This window comes from Mytilus californianus, unplaced genomic scaffold (genome assembly GCF_021869535.1).
Source record: "Mytilus californianus isolate M0D057914Y unplaced genomic scaffold, xbMytCali1.0.p SCAF_7, whole genome shotgun sequence".
In the NCBI taxonomy this organism is placed as follows: domain Eukaryota; kingdom Metazoa; phylum Mollusca; class Bivalvia; order Mytilida; family Mytilidae; genus Mytilus; species Mytilus californianus.
The window spans coordinates 80,785,015-80,812,321 of NW_026262723.1; the positions used below are offsets into that span (position 1 = coordinate 80,785,015).

The 27,307-nt window shown below is 32.5% G+C and overlaps 1 long non-coding RNA gene across 1 annotated transcript in view; it reads left to right on the plus strand.

The window, feature by feature from the left end:
* Positions 1–2,360: 2,360 nt before the first annotated feature.
* The window catches only part of LOC127707862 (uncharacterized), a 112,304-nt gene continuing 87,357 nt past the window's right edge, over positions 2,361–27,307 (plus strand). Inside the window, exons 1-2 of the long non-coding RNA XR_007985057.1 lie at positions 2,361–2,475; positions 9,603–9,794. This is a non-coding gene — a long non-coding RNA (uncharacterized LOC127707862). The remainder of the gene's footprint in view (positions 2,476–9,602; positions 9,795–27,307) is intronic.

A 27,307-nucleotide genomic window follows, 5' to 3' on the forward strand; every position in this document is an offset into this window, starting at 1 on the left:
TATTTGTTTACTTTTTATACATTGTGACTTGGATGGAGAGTTGTCTTAGTGGCACTCATACCACATTTTCTTATTTATATTGGCTCATCCGATTGGTACGCAGCAAAAAAAAAAAAAACGAGAAAAAAATAAAAGGCACAAATTACTGTTTTAAGACAACGCGTAGTAAATGAAAGGAAGTTCAAAGCCAATTCAACTTATGAGTGAATATAAAGCTTTCCAGGCTAAAAAAATCGGTACACATCAAACGGATTTAGTGTAAAAACGTCGTCAAAAGCATTCTAAGGGAAACGTAATCTTGTTCAATGCCTAAATATAAGTTTTGACAGGATGTAGGACTAAAGGTGAACATAACTGTAGTACGATACATTTTGTGTTGTGTTTCGATTAACTTAAAACATAGTCAATTAACAGATTAAGAAATTATTCAAAATTCTTACTATCGTTAAATTGATTACCTTTCAGAATGAGTTGATGCAAAGGATAATTAAGATTGCATGGCTCGTATCTAAGTTTACTGGCTCTATAAACAACCTGATCCTAAATACCATTTGTAGTAAGGTTTCTTTAGGTACAGCCAAAACTTACAAACCAAAGATTTCAATCTATGAAAGAACTTAATAAAAGTTCTAAGTAATATGAGATGAAGCCATCCATGAACTTCAGGTTACTGAAGGATACAGATGATAAATATGCAAGAAAGTTAGTAAAGCGCGAGCCAGATGAATGAAACTTGACACTTTATCTTATTTGATCAAAGCTGTACGGTCATGTATTAGTACATATTTTTGTTTAGGGGCCAGCTGAAGCACGCCTCCGGGTGCGGGATTTTCTCGCTGTATTGAAGACCCATTGGTGGCCTTCTGCCCTTTGGTCGGGTTGTTGTCTCTTTGACACATTCGCCATTTCCATTCTCAATTTCATTCGGAAGTGCAATCAAAATCCCCGACGTACAATGAACACACGGGGTTTTCACCAATTCAAGAAACCGATGATGTGGATGCTTTATTTTGTCTCCATGACAGACATGGTGTTGCTACAGCAGGCAAAGCATCTAACAATATTGTTTTACATGCACAAATCATTATTTTGAATTGACTCATTCATTTCCCATACATAAAAAGAGCAAAGTATGATAGCGTTTTTTCACCTTAGAAACAGTGCTATATCTGATAATGTTCTCATACAATCTAATGAAACAACTAATACAATTTTACGCATTGATATGAAAATGGAATAATATGGCGACATATAAAATCCATTTACGTATCGTTTTTATTAGAATAAAATGATTGTTTTCTTTCATTTCAATGTTTCACTTGTCGTAGCCACAATCCTGTTCTCTTCGTGCAAGTAATCACAGTTTCTTTACTTGCAAAGAGTTATACAACGGTTGCCACTATTAGAGCTGGAAGTCCTTTACCTACCGAAACACGGCAGTTCACTCCAGGTTTTTGGTGGTTTTGTGTTGCTCGCTTTCGGTATTGTTATACACAATGTATTATGTTACTATTCAATCATAAGGAGGTAAACAACTTATTTCAGGGAGATTCAGTCTTCTCCATATGCAAAGATAATTCAGGAAACTAGAAGGGACATGTTTTAAATAAGTTGACAAATAATTATAAACTGTTATCAAAACCTATGAATGATACTAAAACTAAGTGTGATAAGTGTGATTTGTTTCTACGATTAATATACCCGATATCTTGCTGTATATGATCTAAACCATTTTATAGGATACACGTTATTCTGCTTTCTCTTTTTTTTGCCAGTTTTTTTTTTAAATACTAGTACATTGCATGCTAGTTAGCTGAGCTACTAAAAGCCATATGCAACATTTCAAAACAATTTTATTTTACATCTTATAAAATTGTATATTGCGGTAAAAAACTATAAAATAAAAACATAATGAAAATACTTTTATTGTAATACAAAAAATTACTAAGCATAAGGACAGCGGCAATCATGAAATCTCTATAATTATAGTACTTTGCCTTAGTTAACGATGTCTTTTAAAATATGATCAGCTATTGTAACTATGATATTAACACATAACTAGATTTATGAATAAAGGGACATTTTTCAATTAAAAAAAAGACATCTTGATGTCTACAATAAAAATAAACGTTTCTTTGCAATATGTTAAAGCTCGAAATAACCTCGCGTGATTTGTTTAATCGGTTTTCATGTTGAAAAGAACCATAAGTTTTGCAGCACTGTTGAAATCAACTTTTTAATTTGACATGTGATCGATTTCGTGTCATTGTTCAAAGGTTGTATTTGAATGATATATAAAATAATACTCGAAATAAAACACGGAAACATACAAATTAGTACTTATAATTTCCGGTCATACAGGGAAAAGTTTTATCCCGTGACTTTTAATACTTATATTTTTTGCTTTGAAAATGGATCTTGTGTTGTTCTATCTGCTTGTATCACTTTTTGGGTCACAGCTTTCCAATGCAAAAGGTATGATTTATAATTTTATGTATTACTTTAACTTTCAGAGAGTCATAATCGTAATAAATTATTAGTAATTCAGAAGAATTTCGTATATCAAATAGATATATGGCAGTATACCGATGTTCATATCAAAAGTCCAGTAATAAAACAGACACACTTAGGAGTGAAAACGAACGAAAGGAATGACATGACTTCTTTTCAAAATGAAAGCAAATGTGTCGAAAAAGTAAACATCTCTTGTTACGCATAAAATGTCCATCAGAAGACTCAAAAATCACATCCATTGATAAGTATCAAAGCAAGAAACATAACGAAACTAGTGATTTTGTCTTATTAACATAATGGCTATTTGACATAAATATTACAGATATTAAGTGTCACAAATAAGTTTAGAAAATCGACACCTTACAAAAAAGAAATCCTAAACAAGCAAGGTCGATTGTATGTCATTACATAACAAACAAGATCGTCCTTCACTCAATTGTATAAGTGTATAAGTGTCCTTACAAATAACATAATATTGGTCGGTCTGCAAAATGCTTCTCGGAACTTCTTTTTAAATTGTTTATATCAATTTAATCGGCAATCAAACCCGGGTTTCAGAGTACCTTTGAAACTACATTATGTAATGGTTATGTGTATTTCATGCCAAAAAATTCAGATGATATGTTACAATATGCAATAGTATAACAACATTTGACTTCTCTACTCTTTTCACTATTGTCCTTCATATTTACCTTAAAGAAGAATAAGTTCAACTTTGTTTAAAAAAAGAATGGCAAACGCAGATACGAGTATTTTGTTTTAGAAAGGGACAAATCATTGTTTATTGACACAATTTATATTTGATACGTTTGGTGGACCTGTTTTTCAACAGGTCACTCGATATTCCTATGTGCCAGCTATATCCCTCTTTTTCTGTTATTCTTATTAGACAGAATTCATACAGGACCTTTTAAAGTAAATTAAAAGAAGCTAGTACTAGCCTTTAGCTTTACTTTCTGTTCTATAGGAGATGTCCTTTCATTGCATAATTAAAAGTTTGGTAACTATATTGACTGCATATATCCAAATGAACTTGAAATAACTCTAGATACATATGCGTCTGATTCATATCTTGACTTACATCTAGAAATTGACAATGAAGGTCGGTTGAGCACTAATCTTTACGTCAAAAGGGATAATTTCAGATTTCCATTTGTGGACTTTCTATTTCTATGGAGCAACATTCCAGCAGCGCTTGCATATGAAGTACATATCTCCCACTTGAAATGATATTGCATTTCCTATCATAATTTCCTTGCTAGAGGGTTGCTGCTTACAAACAAGCCATTGAAGTGGTAAACATGAAGTCATACCATCGAAAGTTGTACGGATGCCATCACGATTTGGCTCACCGTATTATAAGACGGATGACCATGGCTGAGTTCCAATTGTCGTAACCACTATCCTGTCCTCTTTTCCTCGATTGTGATATCACCGATTCAGACTTATAAACAGTACTTACCATGGTAATCATGATTGGTGCCATTGTTGGTTTAGGATCTGGTTACACTTCCGGAGCAGCTGAGAACTTTTCCAAGTTTTTGATCGGGTTCATTTTTAAGTTTAAATGTATTGCTTTGTAGATTTGTTTGTCTTTTCTTCGTTTTTCTTAACTATCCAAGTTGACTGTCCAACGCAAGCTAAACTGAATAATTACATACGGTTGCCGCCTCCCAAATATGTGTAGTGCAGTGGCATGTTGTTTGCTCTACCAAGCATCAATTCATGCATTGTTATCTATTATTCTGTTGAGGTATGATTAACAACAGTTGCTGCAAAAATTATTTGTTTGGAAAGTGTTTTGCGCCTCCTTTATTGCCTTAGTCCTGACGCATGACATTCATTTAAAGATAGATTGGTTGTATGCAGACTATATCGACCTTCCTGTTTGTTGGCATGTTCAGGTTCATGCCCGGCATCTACGTGTATCTGATATTTGTTGACTGATACATATTCCTGTTTAAAGTTGAACCAATGATCATTCTTTATTTGACTGATATCCTTGACAAATGTAGAGTGTTCTGTGAAAATTAGAAATGTAATATCATGTCGACATTAGTACAATAACGCTCTGATTATCCTAATTCTTGAGGTGCGTCGAACATTTCTTGGGTGTCTTCATGACCATTAAGCCAATGTTCAAAGAGAGGGTTCAAAGCGGCCTTAAGTACACCTTTTGTTCGACCTGTGCGTCAGACCACCTATTACAATTGAGTCTACCTACCTTTGATCGCTTGCACTAGTGAGCCTACCTACCTTTGATCGCTTGAACTAGTAAACCCGTTTTGATCTGAAATAGTCATTTTGACCTAAACAGTTCTTAAAAGACAGAACAATAAATTTTTAAGTCATTTTCAGTCTTACAGTAAATTTTTGGGACTTATCCACTGTAGATTCAGTACTATTGCAGTGAATCCAGATCTGTTCAGTTTATGTTCACACTGTTTACATGTACACATAAATATCATACTGTATAATCTGATCAGCTATTCAACAGTAATAAACTGACTGTAAGGGAATTGTCTGAACAGAACTGAATTTACCGCAGTTGATAAGTCTGAATCGTGTTTGTTTTTGGTTTGGCATTGCTGTTGAAGAGTTATATGTATCCCTGTCTTTGGACTGTCCAGCGTTGTTATTCACTTTAGTAGATCCAACTATTCATGATATAATCTCCGATACTTTGTATTGAACTATATCATGTTTTCTTATGCTGTAAGCAACCTCGGGGGTTTTAATTGGAGGCATGAAACATCCACAGAAACTCGAATCATGTTTTTGAATTGTCTAGCTATTAACAGAACAAGTTATATATTTCTGTTTACTTTTCACACCTTTTTCATTTCGTTACCATGTAGACCATATTTTGAGTTAGACCTCGTTGAGGTTTTTTTTTATAACTTTGACATAATTTGTCTCAAAATACGTTCACTGCACTTTTAAAATCTAATTGAGAAAACGCAGGTGGTATTTCATTAATTACCATTTATTGTTCTAAAGAAATGCACTACGTAATAGCTGTGTTTTCAGGCCAGCAACATCAGTAGTTTTCCCGACGTTCAGATCTCTAATTCAATTAGAATATCCAACTCCAGATTTGTAACAAATTCTGAACTAATTGCATTAACACCAAACAGACCGTTACCGGGTGAGCGTCTGCTTCAATGCATGCATCCCCTGTCATGCGATTTCACACTCAGTAACACTGTAACTATAGAAAATAGAACACAATCGATAACTTTACAGATCAGACGACTATGGAATCTAAAGGTGTAAGACTGTCACCACATGTCGCTTGTGAGATGACACACATTGCATAGCGTAACTAAGTGGTGATGGAGACTATAAAACTTATCCCAGATTTTTTAGGGGTTCGTGTTGCTCAGTCTTGAGTTTTCTATGTAGCGATTTGAGCATTTGTTTTTCTTTTTGTAGTTTTTTCTTGGCGTCGTCAGTTTCTGTTCGACCTATGAGTTTTGAATGTCCTATTGATACCTTCTGCTTCTTTTTATGTAGTGTCGATTTCAGCTTCAATTGTGTCACATGAATGCTTTTCTTATCCTATGTCTTTGAAGAGATCAGTTATGAGAAAGTCAAAACGATATTCTTTAGGTTGCAATTCTCTCATTGTGATGAGAGTAAAAATAACTTGTGAATAAATCTAACAGAGACTATCAATGACCTGTAATAAACTCCAAATTCTTTACAAGACTAAACTCATTAAGATATAAGTGGGCACCCGCAAACATGTTTAACTCCGCCACATTCTATATGTGCCTGTCCCAAGTAAGGAACCTTATATTCAATGAACGTCATTTGTTGCTGTATATCATATTTGTTTTTCGTTTGTTGTTTTCCACATAAGTTAGACCGTTAGTTTTCTCATTTGAATTATTCTACATTTTGCTATGTCGGGACCTTTTGTAGCTTTCCATGCGGTATGGGTTTTGCTCTTGTTGAAGGCCAAAATACTGACCTATCTTTACTAACATCTACGTCATTTGGTATCTGGTGGTTAGTTGTCTCATTGGCAATCATACCACATCTCTTTATTTTATATCAATTAATGATATTGTTTCTGTCTTTGGAAAGGTCCATGCTCATACGTTAAAAAGGTATCTTAGAATAAACGTTATTACTTAAAGCAAGCTAGAATCTTCATGAGGTATTATACTGTAATATCGGCAGGTGTACCTTAAACAAGATTTTATACAACAACGGCATTTCAGTATAGGAAGACGTAACTCATGCAATGCACAGAGGAAAGTTGTACAGAATTTCAAAGCAGACAAAAATAAAAGTAACATTTTAGCTTTGTTTCACACTATATGTCAACGAATTGATGATTTTCTCCCACAAACGTAAAAAGAGACACACAAATTCAACAACAACATGATAGCAAGCAGGCGTGGGGTAATGCTAATTTGTAATTGTAATGCCCTATAATGCATAACATTACAAACGGTAACAGAAATAAGTTGAAAGATTGATAATTGACACCTGTCAAAAATGGTATCCAGTCATTTCGTATCATAACCATTTCGTACCATTGACATTTCGTACCCAAACTGACCATTTTGTACCATAAATTTGCCGTTTCGTACCATGAACATAAACCATTTCGTACCACAAGAAACCATTTCGTACCATATTGAAAAAAAGATTTATCATTACGTACCATATGGAAAAAATGCTTTACCATTTCGTACCATATGGAAAAATGCTTTACCATTTCGTACCATATGAAAATTGAACTTTGCCATATCATACTTGGTACATGAAAAATATACTCATCTACAATCAAGAAATGTTCTGTACGCACATTCTATCAAATGATAGGCAATTAAACATAGAAAAACTTACCTTCAGTACTGAACCAAGAATACTTATAAAAATAGCATACAATGGTACGAAATGGTAAACATTATAATCTTCCATATGGTACGAAATGGTATACATTATAACCTCCCATATGATACGAAATGGTAAACATTATAATCTTCCATATGGTACGAAATGGTATACATTATAATCTTCCATGTGGTACGAAATGGTAAACATTATAATCTTCCATATGGTACGAAATGGTAAGGTACATTATAATCTTCCATATATTACGAAATGGTTTTTGTTATGGTACGAAATTGGTGGTTCGAAATGATTATGGTACGAAATGACTATGAAATGGCTATGATTCTTAAAAACCACTAATTAGTTTGTATAGCAATCAATTCATTTCTTTTGACGAGTGAATTTATGATTTTAAAGTACATGTAATTAAATAACATTGAGATTTAGTTAACAATATAATCAAAAACATAATGGTAGAATAAATTCCTTACAACATTTCTGTTATTTCTTTTTTGAGAAAACACAGAGATGTATACTTCGAAATATAAAAAGATTGACCCAGAAGAACAATCAACCTTGGCAAATTTTGTAAAACCATCTGGTATTCAGAAATATCAATTAAATGACCCAAAGCAATGCTACAGTTTCAATTTTGGAGTATATTGCTAGAAGTGATTTACTCCCATTTTAAACAGTCAAAAGGCCCAATTGTATGATAACCTTCAGGAAGCTGATCACATTTCTTTAATTGTTGACATTTGGTCTAATAGAGCAATGATAAGGATTCTTAAATTACATATTTCATAGTTACCAAGATTTCAGTATAAAATGTTGTATATATGTTTCTTTTGATAATAAAATTTATAAAATGTAATGTGTAATATAATGCATTACTTTGGTAAAGTCATTGTTTTGTAATGCATTACTTTCCAAAATACATGTAATTGTAATTTTAATATAAAGCTGGTTTTATCTAAGTTATTGTAATGTAATGCATTACATTGCAATGTAATTCGCTCCATGTCTGATAGCAAGTGTCATGTAGAAGTCAGTATCTTCAGCCAAAAAGAGAGATTTAAAGATCAATACCTGAACCTGTTCGACTGATATATATTGCAACAGTTTTGCCCTTTAATGATACATATGCTTGTTGTTTTACTGATGAAAATGCTACTTTCAATATGAATTAAGAAGTAAAATAACAAAAATACCGAACTCCAAGGAAAATTCCAATCGGAAAGTCCCTTATCAAATGGCAAAATCAAAAGCTCAAAATAATTAAACGAATGGAAAACAGCTGTCATATTCCTGACTTGGTATAGGAATTTCCTTATGTAGAAAATGGTGGATTAAACCTAAACCTCTCACTTGTATGACAGTCACATAAAATTCCAGTAAGGATAACACTGAAAAAAACAAATATTGAATGTTATCCACTTATTAAATGCATTGATATGTCCTCATCATGTCTATTTAAAAGAGAAGCGAAAGATACTAAAGGGACATTCAAACTCATAAGTCGAAAATAAACTGACAACGTCATGACTAAAAAAGAAAAAGACAAACAAAGTAAATATGAATTTCTAATGACCTAATTTCGAATGTGTTTCTTTCACCAAAACAGTCAGTATCAAAAGTAAAATGATCAATTATAGCACATCTTATTTTTATATTGATACCTACGAAATTTTATCGCATTGCGACATGATATAAAAAGTATAAAAAACTCCTTTAACCTGTTGACCTATTCCTTTGATATATTTAGTGTAAACGATAACAATCTATGAAGCTATTTCATTGGGTTTTGATCACATTATTACTGTTTACTGGGACATTATCTTGTGATCTTATAATCGATACCGTTCTTCTAGAAAAACTGTCGAACATTGAAGAGTTTTATATAGAAGGGGATGTAATATTTTTACCAGTTGAATATGAACGCCACTTTCTGGCCTATACATTTCTTTATAGAGAAATATATTTTTCGATGAACAACATGGCAGTGCCAAAAGAAAACTACCGATCTATAAAAGCCTATTACAAACTAGTAAATCGAAAGCCCCTCTTTGTAGAATCGAACCTCTATCGTAGATCTCAGTTGAAAATTTAGACATTACGTTGGAAAATTTTGGACAGATACACTGCTTTCAAGAGTAAAATCTTGTTATGATGATTAGACGGAAATGTCTGTGTTTTTTTGGACCAAAATATGTAAAAATGTATCGTTATACTTGTAGTATATTCTGAAGATGATTTCTACATCACCAACTCTACTAATACCTATAATACTATTCCGACCGACTGCAACTTGTTTGGTAACAATTTTGACGAGGATTATCCAGTACAGAAGCTGATAATTAACATCACAGCGAATGGCACTTACTGGATTGGTGCCAAAATAGGTTTCAAACGAAATATAAATCCTGTAGGTATGTATATCTATAATCAGTTCTTTAAAATAGTTTGCTTTTGTAAACAAAGATGAGATTGTTTTCAAATACTTTTTTTTAAGTATTGGATTAGATTTCGCAGGACATGGCTGTACATGACATTCGAATAACCTTCATCTTTAATACTTCAATTTTCAATAGCATGTAATGAACGAGACTGCAGGAAGAAGTACATGATCAGTACAAGCTTTTAATAGTTATTGTAACTGAACTCCCTTCCTTTGTTTAAATTACAACTATTGTGTCGTTGCCGATTATGATAGACTTTCAGTCCCATAAGGTGTCACATCACCAATTCAAGATTCCTACACATTCAACAAAATCTTTAGATTTTCACAGTAATCTAGATACTTTATCTTTTTTAGATTAAATTAATGAAAACCATGATTATTCTGAATTATCAATGTATCATCCTTCTACACGACAATTTTCAACAAATGTTTAAAATCTTGAAGTGACACAGTACATGATCTTTCGGAAGTCACTACCAATAAAAATTGCCCTCGGTTTTTCTAATTATCATAATCAGTTTACTATTTGGCACACCCATTAATTGTAATGTAAGTTCATGCCTAAGTAAATTTTGACTTAAAATTATCATAATATATTTCTCATTTGGCAAAACTTACATTCACGTTAATTAATTTTCGAGTTTAAGAAACATACAACTTCAAAAGTACTATGTTTCGTCAGAGTAGGGCTACTTTTACATATGTTCTAAAAGTGATTGATTGAAGTTGTGGTGTGACACATAAAGGTACAACCCGCTTCAGCACCACCACTAGAATATTTCGTATGACACATTTTATTGGAAATGCTCAGTGAGAAAAGTTTATTATACTAAAACTTATAATGCAACGCTGTTTAACAACTGTGACGTCAAAAGATAATTTTTGTTCTGTTTCAGTCTTTTACGTTTTAATTCCCATGTTTTACCCAATTTGGCTTTTTTCTCGATCGTACTAAAATAAGATTCAGAAACAGTTGTCATATTCACACTGAAATCAGCTTCTAACGTTTACACTACGATAATATTATTCAGTATCAAATTTTCCTCTACTTTCGTCATTCCTCACACCTAATTTTTACTAGTTGTGTGTTTGTTCACTTATATGTTCTAACTGGTCAAATATTTGGTTATACTTGAAATGCAAGTTTTCTCAAAAAAATATATGTATAGTTTTAATTTCATCGTTCCGCACTGTTGTATGAATGTTTGTTATAATAATCTGAAAATGGCTGTATTTACCAGAGTGTTTAATACAGAAGAGATAATAGTACTAGACTTGGCATGTCTTCAAAGTAAACACAAAAGGGTATATGTCTCTAGGCGTAAAGATGAACTTAGCTTTACTATGATTTAAGTCCTCATCCAGAAAATGATTCTATAGAATAATCATATGGTAAATTCAAAGCCTGATATCTTAAAAGAACTTTAATCATTGAAATGTAACACTTTCTCTATTATTGAAGGAATTCAACGGGGATGCAATGCAAACTACAATGAAAGTTTAGATGAATGTAATAGACATTGCAAAGGTCGGAAATATTTAGCTACAATGTGAGTATTGTTCCTATATAAAATATCGTCTGTATAATTATAAGAAGTAAAAAACGGACAGTCAAGTCATCATTGATTTATCGGAAGCGTATTGGCGATTCAGTTAAACTTTTAAAATCCAAATTTTAACTTTTCAAAACTTTTAAAATATTTTAGTAGCAATATACCAACTGCATCTGCATATGGGATATACATTTCCCAACTCATTCGGTATTAAAGAAAAGAGCTTGCAGCTGCTACTCAGACATTATAAAACGTCACCAGCGTCTGAGCAGAAATTTAATGAACCAGGGTTATGTCAAAGAACGTCTCGTCCTTTTTATAAAAAAAGTTCATCGGAAGATACCAAGACCTTGTATATAAATATTCCGTATCAACTTCACAAATAATATATGATGGTCTTGAAGTATAGATCCTAGGTACTTACTGTGTTTATTATCCTAATTACGTGTTATAGGGTTCTTTTATTTGTCTTTGTAAATTATTTACCTTTACTGTTTAGTCCATTTTTTTTGGTAATATCCTTTTGGCGTGGATCGGTATTTATACATCCCGCAATTGTGTTATTGTGCTATATAGATATAAGAAGATGTGGTATGAGTGCCAATGAGACAACTCTCAATCCAAGTCAAAATTTATAAAAGTAAACCATTATAGGTCAAAGTACGTTCTTCAACACGGAGCCTTGGCTCACACCGAACAGCAAGCTATAAAGGGCCCCAAAAATCACTAGTTTAAAACCATTCAAACGGGAAAACCAACGGTCTAATCTATATAAAAAACGAGAAACGAGAAACACTTATAAACCACATCAACAAACGACAACTACTGATCATCAGATTCCTGACTTAGGACAGGTGCAAACAATTGCAGCGGGTTTAAACGTTTTAATGGTACCAAACCTTCACCTTATCTGAAACAATAGTGTAACATCACAACATAGAAAGACACACTATAAAATATCAATTGAAATGGCTTAACTCAATCAAAAGACATATCAACACCAGTGAACATACACTGAACAAATAAATTTGATCTATGATACAATGTAAATACAAAATACATAAACTAAGGGAAGAATAATTAAAGTAACATGTTATACCGCTGTGAAATGTTAAACAATTTAAGAAAAACAATATGCTTGAACAAAAATATCAGCCATTTGCAATTACTTTAATCAGCGGTAAATGAAAATAATTTTGTTGTTAGGTATACGTGTACAGTTCAAATGGAGAAAGGAAACATTTTTACAAAATAAATAATTTTGATGTTTATAGTACACGAAGAAATGAAAATTGATAGTCATACCAAACACTTATCAAAGCTGCTATATAGACCAGATATAACCCTGAAAAAGAAAAACATTAAATAACAAAAAAAGCATTACAATTGGTATCAACAGGTCAAATAAACAAGAAAGTACGATTTGAGAGTACTCGCAGTTACTGACAGCTAGTTAAAAGCCAAAAACAATTGATAATAAACAATCATGCATCAGAGACTATGGTCTTTTTTTTGTTTTCTTGTCTTTCATTTTTGCTTGACTGTGTTCTTTATCTATATGCCATTTTGTTTTTCTCTGTTGAAATGTTTGTTTGTTTTATAGTGATTAAGATTATAACACAATGTTGACTGCTGTACCCCTATTTTTGACATTTTTTCTATTATGTCTATTTGTTTTGTTCACACATTGTTGTCAATATAATGGAATTTAATGCGACTGTCATACAAGTGAGAGGTTTATCTAGCTATAAAACCAGGTTAAATCTACCATTTTCTACATAAGGAAATACCTGTACAAAGTCAGGAATATGACAGTTGTTTTTGATGTGTTTGAGCTTTTGATTTTGCCATTTGATATGGGACTTTCCGTTTTGAATTTTCCTAGGAGTTCGGTACTTTTGTTATTTTATTTTTTATGACATTTGTGATTCCTAAAAAATGAATTCCGCCTCTTTAGTATTGTTTTTTTTTACAAAGGGAGGAATTTATTAAGTAGGATAGAATACATTTATGATCAAATTGACGGTACAGGGACTAGGTAAATGCACGAACCGTTTGTAATCCGCCTTCCATAAGCTTTGTGTAGGCAGGTTAACAGTTTTTCCTTCAACGGAGTTTATTAATAGAGTCGATAATTTGAAAACTTTATTTTTTTTCAGAGAAAATAAATATGCCAAAAACATGGTATTTTTATTTGATCTTTTTGTACATGAATGTTAGTGCTTTCAGAAAGGCATCACCTGAACAGATATAATTTCTACATATGGCAAAGTTTGGATGTCATTCAAATGATTTCTGACATTTTCATGCTCCTGTTTGAAAAATTTAATGTATTGCCATGGATACACACAACAAAATTAAAGCTATATTTCACAAAAATATCTATTGAAAATCAAATCTCCAAATTATCTAAATTATATACAGGTGTCTTTGTTTGATGCATCTCAAGTTTTCGCACTTATAGAATAGCTTAATTTGTGTTAAAAAGAAAAGAACATGGTCAATGATCATGAGGGTCAATTTTAATTTTCTTTTCTAACTGTTGTTACGACCAAAAGACAAACACCAGTACACAAAACACAACATAGAAAACCAAAAACGAACCCCATCAAAAACCAGGTGTAATCACAGGTGCATGCTCCAAAAGGATAATCAGATTCTGCTCTAAATGTGGCACCCGTCGTACAACGTCGTACAACTCATGTAAGTACAAAACCGATGAGAAGACTAATTCGTTAAGTAAAATTCAATGAAAAGAGGACAGATTGTGGTAACAACTATTAGACATTTTCGAAAAGTCGTCTACACAGACACTTACACCGACACCGATACCTACACTGACTACAAAATATAGGGACCGTATCAAAATGTCGAAACATATTGAATGAATGACATCGTAAAACTTGGTTGCAGATATAAAAAAAAAAAATTTCTGTAATTTTTCTTATATGATTTTTTATTTGAAATCGGCGCTAGAAACACCGAAGGCATGGATTATTTTAAGTATGAATTTGTGATATTCCATCTGTTTTTTTTTTAATCATTCAAACGGAATACAGTATTGCGGTAGAATATACATTGGCGAATTGAATTGCTAGAAAGCATTCGGAACATAAATAAAGTATCTTGTTTCTTATGAAGCAAGCACATATTAAATCAATGTAAATCAACGGGTCTTAGGATTTGTAATGGATGTTTCGGTGACTCAAGTATAAAATAAAAATGGTTGAAGTGTAAAATTCTACCAAAAATAAAATGCCAAAAAGTAAAAAATAACTGCAAAAAATAAAAAACGAAATGCAAAAAGTAATAAAACAATTACAAAATTACAAAATAACTAAACTGTGCCAAAATGAAAAAAAATTGTTTTGCCGAAATTCCCCAAAACAAAACACAAAAAATTTTACCCCCCACCCCCTTTTACAAAAAATAATATATGTATATTAAAATCTTATTGACAATGCACTGCAACACCAGTATTAAATTCATGATATGTGAAGTGGAAGTTCTTCATAAGAATTTTTCAATTTTATACCCAGGTATGAAAATTAGTATAGGAAAGTTAATAAATTCGTTTCCTTGGTGTTATCAGGGGTGTACAGAATTTTCAAAAAATGCATTTTCAACACCGGTGTAAAAATTCCGTACACCCCTGATTACACTAAGATAACACATACTATCATCTATATATTTATACGTTCTGTTTCGCGTTATAAAAGACTTTACACTTTCTGTTTCTGATTAAAGTTTTACTAATTTAAACAAAGCACCCTTTTCTTTTTACAAAGTACAATATTTAGATTAGTTAATTCTCAGCTACTAAACAGAGCTAATAAAGTAGCAACTCATTCAAAATATAAAGTTTTATACAGTATTTAAAATGTATATTAGAAAAAAAAAATATTATAAATGCGTGTGGTCGTTGTACATGTTGAGATGACCCCTTCTCAAAAAGGTTACCTGTAGGCATAGGTGTAGGTGTAAGCGTCGGTATCGAATAGTTTTCGAAATGTCTATTGGAACATATATGTCGCAATCTGTAAAACAGATATCACATAATGGTCAACCGACTTTTGATTGGGTCCGTAACATTTTGGGATGATTTCAACTTAACCACGTGGAACTCCTTGTTTAAAAGATACTCTCTACCAAGGAAATCATGACAGGCAATGCAAGCTCAGGAATATCGTATCAACTGGGAAATATATACTCCATATTCAGGCGCTGCTGGAATGTTGCTACATAGAAATAAAAAGTTCACAATTTTGAGGCTGAAATCCAATCTTTTGTCGTAAAATTTTGTTCTCAAAAAACTTTGTTGTCAATATCTAGATGTAAGTCAGGATATGAGGCAGACTGTATCTGTTATATCCTTTATTTCAAGTTCGATGGGATAGATGCATTCGACATAGTAACAAAACTTTGAATATTTTAGTGAGAGGACATCAACTATATAGCAGAACGTAAAGAACGGCCAAGTGCAGAAATACTCGAATCAGGTCTGCTCGAAATCAAAAAGTCAAGAAATAAGGAGATAAAGAGCTTGAAATAAAAAAGGGGTTACACAATAAAGCCAACACTGCTGATGGCCAACTTTGCCCGAGGAAGCAATTTTTCGTATAACTAGCAATTACATACAAACTTACGAAATTATGGGTTTCCAAAGTCAAACTGCAATGATTAAAAAGTAGTAAAATGTAGAGTTTAAGATGGGAACTCCATATTTCAAAGTTCTAGTATTCTAAATTTTTAAATTTATACTTTGAACACCAAATATATTTGTTTTGATTTATAACCCAAATAATATTCCGTTGAATTGGCGAAGTACTAACAACAATGGTAAATATTAACAACGATTTATAATGATAAGTTGTGCGAAATACAAAAGTAGTTTTTTTCATAACAAGAAGCTTTGAAAATTGAATTACAGGAACATTCTTGTACCTGTTCAAATGATAAAAAGGCAATCGTTGGACTGTCAAGGACAAAAAACTGTAAAAACCAAGAGTATGGGCTCTGTTTTGATAACAATTGTGTTGTTTATGAAAGAGGTGAGTTTTATCATTTTCCACTTGCACTTTATGCATGTAGCGATAATTCAATTTCAAACTTTTTATAAGCAACTTCCTTTCATTCATTATCATCGGTTTCAGATGTTACGCCTAATCATGACACTGTTTCTTATATTCCTCCTCTCTAGCAGTACCGCCATAAGATATGGTATAATACACTGCATCGGTACAGATTGATGTGAGCATTTGCTTACCCAGTTTTCGCGACTTGTACTTCAGCTTCTTCAATGAACACATAAATGCACTTTTCTGTGTAGGTATACATTTTAATAAATAACCCTACATTTGTAACTTACAACACTTGACAGGCTGGGTGACGGTAATAGAACGTCCCGACACTCAATCTTAATCAACTCAATATATTCAGGAAAAACTTATACTTCCCCACATGCATGCTTTTTTTTAGAAAATAAAAATGTTTTAACTACCTACTTATCCTATTTTTCCGTTAGGAGACATGAAACAAGTATCTATATTCTGGGCATTTTAAACGTATGGCAAATATTAATAGGGTTTGCAATGGATGATCACCAATTGGTTTTCAGTTGGTTTGTAAGTAGGCTATTATGTTATCTTGTCAGCGGGATATTCAACATAATCTTGAAAACTTAACACTCTACTGTTGATTCTGGTAAAGTTGTATTTTCTTCTGCAAACTGAAAGATTTCATACAAGAGGATTTTCTTAACTGTTAACAGTTACAATAATAACATTTCTTGTTGATCGTCGTCTGTTGTTCGTCGTCCGTTAACTTTTACAAAAATCTTTTTTCTCTGAAACTACTTGGACAAATTTAATTTAACCAAATTTGGTTACAATCATCATTAGAGTATCTATACTTTTAAAGGTGCCCGATGACCCTGTGTACAACCAACATAACTGAAAGGCTAAAATGGAAACATAGGGGTAAAATGCAAATGTTAAAATTGAGAATGGAAATGGGGAATGTGTCAAAGAGACAACAACCCGACCATAGAGCAGACAACAGCCGAAGGCCACCAATGGGTCTTCAATGCAGCGAGAAACTCCCGCACCCGGAGGCGTCCTTCAGCTGGCCCCTAAACAAATATGTATACTAGTTCAGTGATAATGGACGTCATACTAAACTCCAAATTATACACATATATATATTGACTTTTATCTTAAAATCCGCTATAAATAGAGAAAATCAGACAGGTGCAAATATTTTTAGAATGATAAGATCGACATTCTGCATATTGACATCATAACTGTCAGACGACTTCTTATCGAAGTTATTCACCTTAAACGACTAATTTTACTTTTTTTTCATATTTGCCAATTATTTTGAAAATAATAATAGTTAGGCAGACACTTTGAAAATCCAATATGATCATCAAGATAATATCTACAAATAAGTCCGATGTCCGAATTCCTCAGTCCTTATTAAAGTTATCGCCCTTGAATGACAATTTTACCATTTTTTTGCGTTTTGCCTATAATCTTGAAAACTATAATAGATAAATAGAATCATTTAAGAAGAAAAATATTAAATGAATTGGTAAACTAAAAATAATGTTCCAGGTTAGGGGAGGGTTTGGCGCCAGCAAACTAGTTTAACCCCGCCACATTCTGTGTGTGTCTGTCCCAAGTCAGCAGCCTGTAATTCAGTGGTTGGCGTTTGTTGCTGTATATCATATTTGTTTCTTGTTCATTGTTTTGTACATAAATCAGGCCGTTAATTTTCTCGTTCGAATAGTTTTACATGGCATTTCGGGGCCTTTTATAGCTGACTATGCGGTATGGGTTTTGCTCGCTGTTGAAGGCTGTACGGTGACCAATAGTTGTTAACTTCTATGTCATTTGATCTCTGGTGGAGAGTTATCTCATTGGCAATCATACCACATCTTCTTATTTTTATAGCTTATATATAACTTCTTTCAATGAATTTGTTTTTTTTTAAATGGAGAAAAACAAATCTTAAATTAAACTTTGCGTGACAGTCAAAAAGGTTTAACTGTTACAATACCTGAGAGTTTGGTTGGGGGTCTTCATTTTGGTATACATTAATAATTTTTCATGCCGTTTTCCTGTATTCTTTATCTTTTCTCAATTGTCTTCTGTTCTTTATATTTTAGCATCCTATTATTATCTTCTTCCCACCTTCTACCAATATTCTGTTTACTTTAAAAAAAAACTTTGTCAATTGTTCTCTCTTCTATAAATTACATCAAGAACCTTATACCTGGAAGTTGCACGCTTTTGTGTTGATCTTTTTTTAATCGCCTGTTACATCAACCCTAAGTTGCCCAGGGAAGCAACTAAGGGGGCCCCGATTTTTACAGGCTCATTTGTCGGGGAAAAAGCAAATGAGAAAAAACTCCCATTATTAATAATTAACATCTATCTTTATAAATATCATTTTCTTTGTACAAATGTACATGTAATATAATCTATCTATATATTTAAACATCACACCAAATATAATCATTTGAATAAAGTATTCATTCTGTCGGTATTTTTTCTCTCTCAAAAGAGCTACCTGTATTTAATGTATTTATTACGCAGTTTCAATTTTATAGCACTTCAAACCGTTCTTTTGTTATGTTAATTCCTATTACATTAATTTCTGGTCGAGTGATCTTTTGCCACGTGCTACTCGTTAAAAATTATCTGAAAGGAAATGTGTAGTTCTTTTAAGATTTTGTTTCCCAAAAAGGATTTATTTCAAAGATATGGTAAGTAAATAATTGCTTATAATATGTAACTGTTGATACAACCTGTCCTTGTTACAAGTATATAATATACATAATTATACATAATTTACATACACAATAGAAAATACATAGTACATAAAGGGAGTTGAGAGCAATGCATGATAATTTATTCAGTATTGAAGAGGTCATTACACTGGCCTGACAACGCAAAAATATATATTTATATACAAAAAGTGTCGCACATAGTAGAAAAAGCTTCATTGTTCGTATTTGGTTTAAGAGATTTGAACAAAAATTGCATTTCATGTTTTATCATATTGAAAATCATCGATTTACTTATCCCTTTCTTTTGATATTTTGCGATGTTTCTAGTTTTCAAAATAACCCATTTCGTGATAAGAAGCACCGTATCTAAAATTTGAGAATAAGATGTATCTGCATTTATGACACCCAAAATGATACTCGTTTCCGATTGTTGTAATTTTTCGATACTTAATTTTGAACAAAATTCCCATATATTCTCAAAAATTTCCCGCCAAACGTCTTCCACCAGTTTACAGTAAATAAAAAGATGAAACAGTGATTCTTGTTCATTACAAAAGTGACACTTTCCGTTTGACCGATTCATTTTTCGTAATTTTTCTTCTGTGTAAATTGTATTATGATGTAGCTTCCATTGAAGTTGTTTAGTTTTCCTTTTTGCTAAATTCTTATTCAAAGTGTCCCAAACATCTCCCCATGGTAGTTCTTTCCAAAAATGTACATTCCACTTAAACTGACTATTTGGAGTTATATTATTCTCATAAAAGTTTCTAATATCTTTAAGGCACAATTTTTTGGCATCAACGACCACTCCATTTTTTGAAATTTGACAAGAATTTATTATTTTCATAGGTCTATCAGAATGACTTTGCATGATGGGGTCTGTTTTTAAAAGGTCAATTTGTTAAGGCGTTAACAAAGCTTTAATGCGGCTATATTGTGCTATCAAGTTCCTTTTATCTTTTAGGTTGTTAAAAATTTCAAAAGAAGTTTTAAAGGATTCATTGTTTAAGTCCCATATATCTTTTATTTTTTTTATTCCACTGGAGGCAAAATTTGCAAAATATAAGGCATGACCCTTGAACTTGAATTTACAATATATTTTCTTCTAAAAGGTCCTCTTTCGTGACAGATTTTTGGGTTTTCTGTAAGTCAGTCCAGGAAATTAAAAGTTCTTTATAATATTTAGACATTTTTATTTGACTTAAACCTCTAGTGTCCGAACAAGAACATATAAAAAAGTCCGTATCATATTTTTCGTCTAGTGACGTTAACCAGTATTTACCTATTGCATTCCATTTTTGTGTTTTTGAGTTTACAATACTGTACATACTTTTATCCTGTTTTGATTTAATAAAGTCTCTTAAGTTTATCATTCCTATCCCCCCTTTTTCTTTCGGTAAACAGCACACTGTTCTTGCGATTTGGTTTGTTTTCCCGTCCCATATGAAGGACCATATGATATTATTTTTTTTTCTTCTACGATTACTAACGCCCATAGACTACCCAACTCTATACACATAAAACTAATAAAAACCAAACTAAAGTTCAAATTGAATACCCACACGACAGTGCCATGTGCTGATTTTAATTGCACATTATTATACATAATATTATGTCGACAAAATATAGTCAGTAATTAATAAATACTACTGAAATCAAAACAGTAAATATAACATCAAATAAATTCACATAAGCAAGATAAAAATTTTAACTGGGAAACACGTCTAATCGAATCGGCCCTGTCGTGCTGAATGGTTATATCCCATGAAGCGCGGGAATACAAATAACGGTCTATGGGCAGACAACTAGAAGAAATTAATTTCAATCTAATTCAGTTCCTTCAAACGGTTGAAATTACATTTCTTCTACGATTACTAACGCCCATAGACTACCCAACTCTATACACATAACACTAATAAAAACCAAACTAAAGTTCAAATTGAATACCCACACGACAGTGCCATGTGCTGAACTACAAAGAACGGGCAATAAAATTTTTATCTTGCTTATAGAACTTAATTCACTTTCAAAATAAAAAGCCATTATCAGGTTATAAACCTAAAGAGGTAGGGCCATTTTCCCGTGAGTTTTTTTCATTTGATTAGCTAGGTAAATGATGTTTTTAAATAGCCCGATAGATGCTAATTATAGTATATGAAAACACGTCACATCATCTATTTTCATACCTTGAACAGGTATTCCTACAATAATCAAGGCCAATATTGATTGTGTTTGTTAATGCCCCTGAGGAGCATTAAAATATGAATTATCAACTAAAAGATATTCAAATTAGTTTTGTATTAAAAAAAAACATGGTGTTTCAGTTAGCGTGTTAATGTTGGTAGGTGATTTGTAGCGTACATGTATTTCACAGCTTTGTTTAACTTAAAACTAACAAAATATTAAACAAGAATGTGTCCATAGTACACGGATGCCCCACTCGTACTATCATTTTCTATGTTCAGTGAACCGTGAAATTGGGGTAAAAACTGTAATTTAGCATTAAAATGAGAAAGATCATATCATAAGGATCATGTGTACTAAGTTTCAAGTTGGTTGGACTTCCACTTCATCAAAAACTACCTTGACCAAAAACTTTAACCTGAAACGGGACAGACGGACGGACGAATGGACGCACTGACCGAAAAACTGAATGTCCCTAAGTGGCGCTTAAAAAAGGGGGTTAAATATAAATACAAGAAACATTTAATAATCTAATTATCTGATATAAATCAGCTAATCTGATTCAAGATCGGTCTCTGTTTTAATGTCAAGAAGCCAAAAAATATCGGATGCATTTAACTGGGATGTTGTTTTCCTCAATCTGGATGTATCTATATCCATACACTGTTCCGGTTTTTAAGGTTTACCGTCTATATGAACCGGACAACAGCTTACACTAGTTGGTACTAGAATGGCTTGCGTAACAAACACATGTAATCTGGTCTTTTCTGCATGGCATTGTACCAAATGGATCGACCCTATGTTGTGATACAGATTCAACACGTTCTTGATGTTTTACCTACAGTCACGATTGGTATTGTAATTGATTTTTTCTGAGGTGTTGTTTCATTTTCTGATGACTTAGGTTCCGGTGTAGGGACGGTGGTACAATGTAACAATGCCAGTACTAGTATCTACACAGTTGGTGGATTGGCGATAAAATTACTGTCTGCATTTGTTACATATCATACCATTTTCTAAAATGTTCTTGTTCAAGATTTAGAAAAAATGTTTTTGTTTTGAAATTTTTCTGCTATGGCCTTTTTTCGTTATGTGTATAACACAAACAACATTTGGGCTTCATTGCTATATAATCAATTCTCGTGTTATTTGTTATGTACAAGCACCTACTTCAGTGTGACTCTTTGAATTAAACAAACATCCGAAAAAATGTGATAGAAACATAACATTTTAATATTTCAACATAAAAAAATAAAAATTAGCGTGAGATTTGAACCCCATCTTAAAAACAATCCATTATTAACAGTTTTAAGCGCTACCGATGGAGCCACGGCGACTCTTGAAAACATAGTCGATATTAAGCAGCTATATAGGTAAAATTTAGTGATGTTCCACCTTCTATTAAAATAGTTGTTTTTTAGGTATTAAGGACACACTAAACCAATTTCATTTTTGAGGGAAAAAGTTGTATAAATTATAACAACAACAAAAAACATAACTTTGTTTTGGTTTGAAGTGTCCTTCAAGGGGGATTCCTTGTTTTTCCAACCTAAAAACACGGTAAATTCCGCATATTTGACTTTCATCCTTTTTTGGAGGTTAAATTAACTATTTTCCAGACATAACATAATACATAAAAATCGAGATATTGACCAAAAAACATTTTTATTTCTTGTTTTTATCGTAAATTTTATTCTTTCAGCACTTTTTGAAATTGGCCCTTCTGTGAAAAAAATTCAGGGGAAATTGGCCCTACCTCTTTTCAGAAACAATTAATCTGTCTTTTAAAGAGTCTTTAATATAACCGTCTTTGGCGGTCTCTGAACGCCATCTACCATGTCTTTTGAACAATCGATCGGAAATGCCTAAATTGGCACAAGTTGTAGCTCCACCAGAACGTAAACTGTGCAATCCATATTTTTTAATATCTGACACAAATGGTTGAAAAGCTCCAATAAATAATTCTCTCATACGTGTATAAGACAGTGGTTTGTTATCCTTCCAAAGTACATATCGATCCTTGAATTTTGTTAAATTTCTAAAAATAAATTCATCTGAATCCGGCGAAATATCAGCCCACAACAAATATAACTTTAAATTCTTTACTGGACAAATATCGGAATCCATACAGGCTATTACTACAGAATTGCCATCACGATAAATGTCAGTTTTACTTTTCGGAATAAATATAGATACATAACCTAATTCAAACTTGATATCACATATCCGTATGTTTAATAACTCGGACACTCTCAAAAATCCCGAATAAGCAAGTAAACACGCGCAAATAATACGCTGTGACATAACATTGTATTCCTTAAATAATGAACTATACATTTTAGTTAGAAGCTCAGGAGTAACTGGTTCCTTTTTCTCAGTTCGTGTGGCTAAGCGCCGTTTTGCACCTTCTAAAACATTTTTCACAACTAAATTGTCGGTAGGAGACGTTTGACCAATCATATGATGTGCCCATTGTATACTATAAAATGCTGAAATAACCGGACTAGCAGTGTTACTGTTATGAACTAATGAAGATACATATAGTGCAACGTGCAAAGGTATTGCCGGTAAAATATCACAACCATTTATACCGTTATGAACGGCCCACTTTTTCCAACGGATAAATCCTGCATAATAAGTTTTAACGGTACTGTCAGCTTTAGATTCGCAAAGTAAATCCATAAGAACATCAACATTGGTATGCAGAGTTGGTGGCAAAAAATTAATCTCAGATTCATAAGCCTGCAAAAACACATGTATAAACAATAATTAAACAATAATAGGATCTTAAATGATGGAAACTACCAACAGAAAAATACTTGTTAGTACATCTCACAAGACTATGCACAATAGTCTTAAATGCTTAACATAAGCATTTGTATTTGTTAGTATATTAGTTCTCAACAAGGCCAATTATAGACTTAATGCCAAAATCTGAAACCAATTCAGATATGCATTGTAACGTTAGTACACAAACAAGGCACTAATACAGCCTTTAAAATATATTCTTATATCTATTTAAAATATCATCTGTAAAATTCAAATAAGCATAAACAGCTTCATAAACAAAATAGGTTTACAACCTTCATACATATCAGTATTATTTTCTGAAATCTAGCCTCAAAGCTAACATCTTAAATGTAAGATCAGTATTACAAAAATGGCCTTCTTGCTTTTACCAAGAGTATAAAACTTCTTACCGCTTGGTAATTCTACATGTGCAATAACTTGATCTGTAAAATCGCCAGCTTTTTCGTTTAGTGTCCTAGGTATCCAAACTATATCAATATTGACATTGTACTTCAAACATGCGCTAAATATGTCCAACGCTAAATTTTGTAAAATAGTTTTTGTACTGCCCTTGCTAACAATGCTCACAACATTCTGGTTATCTGTAAACCATTTGACCTTTTTTCCAGATATAAAATTAATTAATGACAGCAAAACTTTCTTAACCGCTGAAAGTTCCTTCCAAGTTGAACTATTACTACGTTCTGATTCAACCCAGATACCATGTGCAATGTTTTCTGGTGTTTCTACAATATAACCCCCAAATAGATATAAGAAGATGTGGTATGAGTGCCAATGAGACAACTCTCCATCCAAGTCAAAATTTATAAAAGTAAACCATTATAGGTCACAGTACGGTCTTCAACACGGAGCATTGGCTCACACCAAACAGTAAGCTATAAAGGGCCCCAAAAAATAACTAGTGTAAAACCATTCAAACGGGAAAACCAACGGTCTAATCTATATAAAAAACGAGAAACGAGAAACACTTATGAACCACATCAATAAACGACAACTACTGAACATCAGATTCCTGACTTAGGACAGGTGCAAACAAATGCAGCGGGTTTAAACGTTTTAATGGTACCAAACCTCAGCCTTTTTCTGAAACAATAGTGTAACATCACAACATAGAAAGACACACTATAAAATATCAACTGAAATAGCTTAACTCAATCAAAGGACATATTAACACCATTGAACATACACTGAACAAATAAATTTGACCTATGACACAATGTAAATACAAAATAAATAAACTAAGGGAAGAATAATAAAAGTAACATGTTATATCGGTAAGAAATGTTAAACAATTAAAGAAAAACAATATGCTCGAACAAAAATACCATCCATTTGCAATAACTTTAAACAAAGGTAAATGAAAATAATTTTGTTGTTAGGTATACCTGTACAGTACCAATAGAGAAAGGAAATATTTTTACAAAACAAATAATTTTGAATACAAAATAAATAAACTAAGGGAAGAATAATAAAAGTAACATGTTATATCGGTAAGAAATGTTAAACAATTAAAGAAAAACAATATGCTCGAACAAAAATACCATCCATTTGCAATAACTTTAAACACAGGTAAATGAAAATAATTTTGTATCACTAGCGTCACTATAGATAATACTATGACATGATTCATCAACACTAAAATGTTTTACATTAACTTCACTAATATACAGTTTCCAGAATTGTAACTGTTCAGTACTAGATTCAGAATGTTTAATATAAGAATACCAAGACGCAGATGTGTTCACGTCTATAGTTAAATGTTTAGTCATTAAATAAACTAAATTTCCAATAACTAAGTATGTAGATATTATCTGACCTACAACAGATGCAACTTTTTTCACGTACACGCTTTTAGGCCCAATTAAACAAGATATAATGTCATCAATAGAATGTATCATCTTATCTATTCTATTATCTGGTATTTTATAAAAGCCATACTCTGTATCAAAAAATGTTCCTAACCAAACCACACGTTTAGTAGGTTCCCACAATGATTTTTCGGCCTTAGGTACAAAGCCACTTTTAACTAAATCTAGCTTAACTTGTTCTGACACAATCTTACACATATCTTTATCTTGTTCAATACCTAACCCATCATCAAGATACATAATGACTTGTTTACCTTCAGATCGCCATTTCTTTACAAGCGGCCTAGTCAGTTTAGTAAAAAGAAAACAAGCTGTACTTAATCCAAATGGTAAAACAAGAAATTTGAAAAATGTAGGACATCCATAAATGGTCCATGAAAAACCTAAATACTCTGTGTGTGGTTCAAAAATATCAACATGGTGATAAGCTGAGTGAACATCAAACTTAAACATAGAATAGTTCAATTTAATATGCTGTTGAGCAGTTCTCATACCTCAAATTTAACGCTCTGTTTCCATAAATGTTCATTAACCGCTCTCAAATCAAGTATCAATCTTTTCTTTGAATTAGATTGAACTGATACAGTAAGAGGATTAACAACAAAAGGTCGCTTAACACACTGAACTATCAAACCTCTATGTAATAAATCCTGAATAGCTGTATGCACAAAATCGGAATTTTTTAAAGCTGATACATTGTTATATAAATACGTAGACGGAGGAATAGAATAAAATGGTAACTTATAACCATCTCTTATAGTGTCAATAATATAATCATAAGCACCAATATTTATCCAAAATTGGATATTTTCCTTCAGCCTACCCTTAACAATTATATCAGTACCATCTTGCTCATATTCGAAATAATCATGTGTAAAATTTTGTTCAGACAAATTTTCTAAAGAAATTGTGTCAAAATTATACTCATCTTTTACAAAACTAGTTTCTTTTGTGTGATGCTGCTGTCTTGTTGTTTTGGAAGGGGCAGTTAACTCTCCAGTGCTTGTACGACCCACAGTTGAAGCATGGTCCCCGTTGAGATTTTCCAGCATACTGGTCTTGGGCATACGGGAAACTTCCATACCAAGACGGCTGGCCCCCTCGAAAGGGCTGTTGAGGATTGAAGCTAGGGTTGGCGGTGGAAGGAACCTGCTGTTGTTTAGGAGCTGGTTTGCTCTTTGCCTTTTTCTTCCTAATGGCCCTGTTTTCAGCTCTGATTATCTTGGACTCGTCTTCTGAATCGCTAGCAATTGGGTTTGCCTCGTACTGGCGA